Source organism: Pinus tabuliformis, chromosome 9 (assembly GCF_031772625.1).
Source record: "Pinus tabuliformis cultivar Carrire ecotype Pingquan chromosome 9, CPIR1, whole genome shotgun sequence".
NCBI classification, from domain to species: domain Eukaryota; kingdom Viridiplantae; phylum Streptophyta; class Pinopsida; order Pinales; family Pinaceae; genus Pinus; species Pinus tabuliformis.
In genome coordinates this window covers 1867081660-1867088413 of record NC_142307.1, presented here as the reverse complement: position 1 = coordinate 1867088413, position 6754 = coordinate 1867081660, and positions in this window count along the sequence as shown.

The following is a 6754-nucleotide window of genomic DNA, read 5'->3' as shown; positions in this document are numbered from 1 at the left end:
TTCAGAAGAGGTTTAGATGAACCTACAACGCAGTTCCAAAGAGGAGATCTTCTAGGCTACGCAAGTCAATCTTTACTTCTGCAGTTGCAGCTTCAGTTTCAGCAGTTTCCGGCTTCAAACTAGGGCAGTCGATATCTTGCAAACCGTTCGTCGGATTGAATTCATTCCACCACCAAAAGTTGCGACTTCCAAAGGAGGTTCAGATGAACCTACAACGCAGTTCCAAAGAGGAGATCTTCTAGGCCACGCAAGTCAATCTTTACTTCTGGAGTTGCAGCTTCAGTTTCAGCAGTTTCCGGCTTCAAACTAGGGCAGTCGATATCTTGCAAACCATTCGTCGGATTGACTTCATTCCACCACCAAAAGTTGCAGCTTTCAAAGGAGGTTCAGATGAACCTACAGCGGAGTTCCAAAGAGGAGATCTTCTAGGCCACACAAGTCAATCTTTACTTCTGCAGTTGCAGCTTCAAATTCAACAGCTTCCGGCTTCACATGTGTGAGAGAGAGAGACTCATTTCAGCGCAATAGAGAAGAGACTCATATTTGCGTAGTAGAGAGAGAGATGTGATGAGATGAGTGAGTCCAAATGAGGAAAAGTCCTCTTATATTTATACACAACGTTGGTGGGTGAATAAATGCGACTGTTGGGCTTCTGAGCCTACATGAGTTGTAGGTCGGCTTGATAATAATTCCATAATCAAAATAAATTCATATCTCCATGAATGCTTATCGGAATCAGATGATCTTTATATCAATCCTACACCTCTCGACGAGAGGAATCTAATAAAAATATTATTAGCCATGAATAAGATGACCCACATGAAGTTTTGCTCTGGTTGCCAATTTTAACACGAACGACCTTAGTGCTCTTGATTAAATACAAGTTTCATACCCTAGTACCTTACATGATCTTGATTATTGGGAGTTTCCCCTGCATAGAGGGCTTGGTTCTCTTGATTAAATACAAGTTCCATACCCTAGTACATGATAAAATCCAATGAAAACATTGCAATCCCCCCAATCCTGAAATCCTGAAAAATAGATAAGTTTGCTGGATTTTGAGTGAGATCTAAAATTCTACTTTCTCCATATGAAATCCAATGAGGGCAAAACCACTCTCAAACATCCTGAGTCATTTCATGGTAATGTTAAAAATTTAAGTAAAAGGATGAAATTGAAAAATAAAGGAGAATATCAAAAAAAAAACGCAAGTTAATGAGGAAACGTGGGTCGTATGGCCGTGAAACGCATTTCCGGCCGTACTGGCCACGTTTCTGTTTCGGGAAACGTGGCAGTACGGCCGAAACACGTTTCACGGCCGTACCAAACGCGTTTCCGCGTTTCGTACCAGTTTCCGTACGGAAACGGACCCCTATACCACGTTTCATGCAACATAGGTTAGAAGGTTCCAAAAGTCATGGAGCCGTTGATTAGAGATTTAATCTTAGCCGTTGAAGGACCAACAACAAAAGTATAAGAAGAGGCTTGAGGGTCAGTTGGAGAATACACTGAGGGAGACTAGTTAGTTCAATTTCTGGAGCGGGGTTAGCTGAGAAATTCGAACTAGTGGACTGGAGAGCAGCTGGAGGCAACAAGTATAGATCAAAGAGTCGGGAACAACACCAGGGGAACAACGCAGAGGTTAGAAAGGCAGACGCAGAACCTCTCAGGAAGACGCAGAGGTTGTAGACTGCGCAGTCACTGGAGGGCCTGCGTGGGTGACGCAGAGAGACCCAGTGCTGACGCAAAGAGGCGAGGGCTGACGTAGAGGGTCTAGGAGCTATGCAGAGGTCAATTAGGCTGACGCTGAGACTGGGGGAAGTGCTGAAGAATTTTCTCTCTGTTGGGTAAGCTAGCTTGGCCCCCAGTTGTGTTGAAGAATTGCTGAGTAATAAAATCCTCCCTTGCTGCACTGGTTTTCCCACATAGGGTTTTTTCGGGGACTGATTGTCCAAAATATTTGTGTCGATGTGTTAAAACTTGTGCATGTGTTTGTTTCTGTATTATGATGTTTTATCTGCAGCAAAATTTATTTTAATGTTTACTGAAGGATTTTTAAAAAATCTTATCGGGAAATAAGTAGGTAAAATAAATCAGTTGTTGTAGTGATAGAATTTTCACATGTAGGATGATCTAAAGGTTGCAGCGACAAAGATTGACGAGGAGGAGTTCGCCATGACAGCTGAGATACCTCCAGGAGAGAGGTGGGCTGGTATAGAGCTGTAGTCGAGAGGACTGCAGATGGGCAGGATCCTTGAGGAGCCCACCTCTTGGATCGACACCTTGCTACGGGAACCCATGATCAGGAGTAGCGGGACTAGCCATGGAGTGTTGATTGGACAAATGCAGTGGCTAGGAGAGCTGGAGACTGAGCAACGCAGAGTAGTGAGGCAACAGTGTGAGGAGGCATAGTGCAAAGCTTCAACAACACAATGGCTTCAGAGGCAAAGTGGGACTAGCAACAGTCAGGATGTCAGTATCGAGGAGTATCCACTGGTTACTTGTCCAGTTTTAGGTGTTTTCAGTTGCTTCTCTCAGCAACTGAGTTGCAGTACAGATGCAGTGTTAGCAGTGGCAGTGCTAGCAGCATAGCAGATGCAACTTTTGAGAGTGAGCTAGGGTACAAATATAGCATTGACAGTGGCAGTGTCAAAGGCAGCAATACAGTAGCAGCTGTAGTGCAATGGTTGATGGAAAACATGTCAGGCATAAGCAGCGCAAATACGACGCTTCAGAGTCAGAGGAGTATGCAGAGAAGCAGTGTATTACTAGAGCACATTCCACGCTAAGATGGAGTATCGATTTGGGGTAGCATCGGATGTGCTCTAAGCCTCAAATTTAGCAGGGATACTTGGGCATAGGTATTCTAAAGAACCTAGAAAGTGTTTTGGGAAGTTCCACCCATAAGTGATTTTATTAAAATAATTAATATTTTTAATGGGGTTCCTAAGCCTAAACTTAGGAAAATTAAAATATTAATGGGTATTAATCTAATTAGGGGTGAAACTTCTAGAAAAAGCCATGGATCAATTTAAAATGATTTGAGCCTTTGATTATGTTTTAATCTAGGTTGTTGGTTGTCCAACAAGAAGATATAAGAAGGGGCTTGAGGGTCATTTGGAAAACACTTAGAGAGATCAAGGAAATCGATTTTCTGAAGTGAGAAGTTCTCAAGAGGAAAAATCGGTTGAGGAGATATTTTGCAGCAGAGGGGCAGGGATAGTTGGGTTGGAGGATCTTCTCCGGAACCCATAATACTCAGCGGAGAGGCAGAGATACACTAATGGAGGCAGCAAAGACCCAGGGAGGACTGACGATGGGCTAGGAGGGGCCACGCAGTGCCAGAAGGCCAGCGCAGAGGAAGAGTTGTCCTCCTGCAGAAATTCGAAACTTACCAGGGAGTAGTTGGATCCGCCGGGAAGGTTGATGTCGGAGCTAAAGGAGGCAAGCAGACCCAGCGTAGAGCTGACGCAGAGCCTCAGAGAGCTCCACGCAGGCCCACGCAGTTACTGTGAAGGGGCAGCGCGGTTGTAGTCGGGGATAGTCAGTTCAACTGCCGGATCAGTCAGGATTTGCTGGGTGAAGTGCGGTAATCTCACTAAGGTTTCTGCCAGTGTCATTTTCTCTGTAACTGGATAGCTTGGAGGGCATCCAAAGTTGTATTCATAACTACTGCTTAATAATAATAAACCCTTAGAGCTGCTGCACCGGTTTTCCTGCATTGGGTTTTTCGGGGACTATTTGTCCAAAAATAATTGTGTTCTACGTGTGTATTTTTCTTTTTTGCTCAGGATTTTGTTTCCGCATATATATAAATTAAGTGAAGGCTGCAGATGTATTTACTTCAAAATTTACTATAGAAGACAATAAATAACTTGTGTGATTTAATCAAGCAGGAGAAGTAACATCAGTTTGCTTCAGTAAGGATTCCGGCTTAGGAATTTTCACAGTAAGCTTATTTAGCAAAACCTTTTATGGATTTTGAAGATCTCATGTTCCTTAGTCTCTTGGACACAAGATGAGACTAGAAAACTTGTCCGATCTATAAAAATCTAATAGAATATCTCCCAAATGGTTTGTCCAAGTATAGCATGAGGAAGGAGAGGATTGCATTGGTGTTAGAGGAGAACAAGATTTGGGAGTTTGTATCACAAGCTCAGATCCCTCCTATTGATGCGACATTTTTGGCTGCCCATAATAAGAAATATGTGAAAGCTAGGAGGATTATCCTGGATGGAGTGAAGGACCATATTATTCCTCATATATTCGAGATTCTTGCTCATCAACAACTTCTTGATTGGAGGTAGCTATGGGATGATTTCACCGAGAAGGAGGTCTAGGAAAATTCATTGACTAGAGGACAACGAAAGGGCAAGTGAAGAGAAAGACGAAGTTGTTGTTGCTGCACAAGCGAAAAAGGGCAAAGCGAAGGCTAAACAGAACTAGGGTGCAAGAGCATCTTCACAAAGCTAGAAGGAAAAGGACATGAGCATGTTAAATTCTTTGCTTGTCATAAGTTTAGGCATTTTTCTAGTGAGTTTCCTAAGAAAAGGAAGGGAAAGGGTAAGATTGCTACAACAACTATTGCGTAGATGGAGGAGACGGCGAAGAAGTTTGATAAAAACTTCGCCTTAGTTTCTTGCCATTCTAGGACGTCATGAGAGGTGTCTGGTTTGTGGACAGTGGAGCATCTCGTCATATGACGAGATCTCGGGACTTCTTCACCAGCGTGATTAGGGGGCCCAGAGATGTAAATGTGGAGCTTTGCAACAAGGCCAAGTATGCAATTGAGGGCACTGGGAGTATTGAGTTTAAGATGGACTTGGGTGGTGTTGTCACTCAAATTGTATACTAGATTACGACAACGCTTAGGATATGGGATGTTACTCTGATCCCTGCCCTCTCCGTTTAAGTTGTCTACTAACTGCATACTTAGGGGGGTAGTCCCTATGGGTAAGATGATGAATAACTTGTTGGGAACCAACAGGTTAAGGAGACACAATTGAATGGCCTAGCAACTTGGATGGAATTAAGAAGCAAGTATGATTGTCAAGCACACTTTGATTAAATTCCTTAATATTTTAAGTTAGAGACTAGTGCCTTAGGAGTTTAATTACTTGCTCAATTAGAATTAAATTTCCAAGTTACCAGATGTACAGTTGCTGCAATATGCAAGCTCTATCCTATATGAAGTGCAAGACTTAAAGCTATGTGAGATGCAAACTCTTGGTTATTTTTAATTATATACCTAATCTTTGTGATTCCTTCTCCTCAATTCTTTTGGAACTAGTCTCGAACAGAAGTTGTAGAGAGAAGCCCACAGGAAGGAGGCTATGGCCTCATTAACAATACCTCCCGTGAGGTTCTAACCACCTAGATGCCTTCGTTCCTACAAGAGAACTGCAAGGTCACCTATGTTAACTGCGAATGAGGGTCTAGAGTCCTCAAATTGTTTGAAGGAGGTGGTCCTATCATTTCACAACCAAGCTTACGCTTGGAGGTATATTTTAGAAATGAAATTCTAACTTAGGATGAAATGCGAGATGCGAGTGGAAGCTTCAAGGAGATTAATAAGATATGATAAGTGCTTTAATAAGATAGAGAATGCTAACCATAACAAAGCAAGGATGCAAATGCAAGATTTATTAAAAGAGTGAAGCTATGCAAAATGCAACTTCTAATGTCAATGCAATTTTTTTGCAATGATAAAAGATGCATTCAAAGAAGCCTAACTATGCCACAACTATGCAAGATAGATATGATTGTGCAAAAGGAAGTAGTGGGGGGGGGGAGAAAGGCTATCCTTAATGCTCAACGATGGAAATGACTTAGAAGGTGCAGCAAAACATTAATACTATTCCGATTAGCTTACTGCTATAACAAAACAGTCCCAAAAAAATTACTTATGAAATTAGTTTGAGACTACTTGCACATTAGCCCAAACAATTAATTATTTCATTCCTTAGGTAAATGTGTGAAATTTTTTCAAGCATTTTAGATTATGTCATTGTCTTGACATTCCTCATATCTGATTGCACTTGTAACAGTCAAATGAAAAGAGTAAAGGGAGGAGAATCACAACCTTTTAGGTCTTATGATTCTTTTCCAAGCCAAAGAATAGTAGAGGCACCAATATTCTATGGGTGGGGCCAAGCTGGGTCCTCCAAACATCTGCAACCACAAAGATTAGTGTAATGCTAAACACATGTCAAAAAGGTAACATTGTAATGCTATTGTAAAGAGAGATCAGACCTCTATAGCTCAAGTCAACCAATAGATGTGTTGTCGCTCAGATTGTACAGGCACGGTGCGACAACGACTCAAGTCGCAGGCTGTCACTCTGATCCCTGACCTCTCCATTCTAGTTGTCTCCCAACAACAGGCTGTGTGGGGTAGTCCCTATGGATAATGAAATGCAAGACTTATTGGCAACCAACAAGTACGGGAGACACGATTGAATGGCCTAGCCAGTTGGTTGATTTTAACAAGTTACGAGACTAGATTGAATTATTTATGAGACCAATGCCTTATGGAGTCAACTACTTGCTTTAGATCAATTAGATACCAGGTGACCAGATGAACAATTGTTGCTTAAGGAATGCTTATCTATCCTATATGCTATGCAAATCCTATGACCTAGGTGAAATGCAAGATCTTGGTTTATTTTAATTAAATGCCTAGCTAAATGTATCCTTCATGTTAACTATTTTGAAGCTAGTCTCTAGAGTAGGTTGTGAGAAAGAAGCCAAGGGGA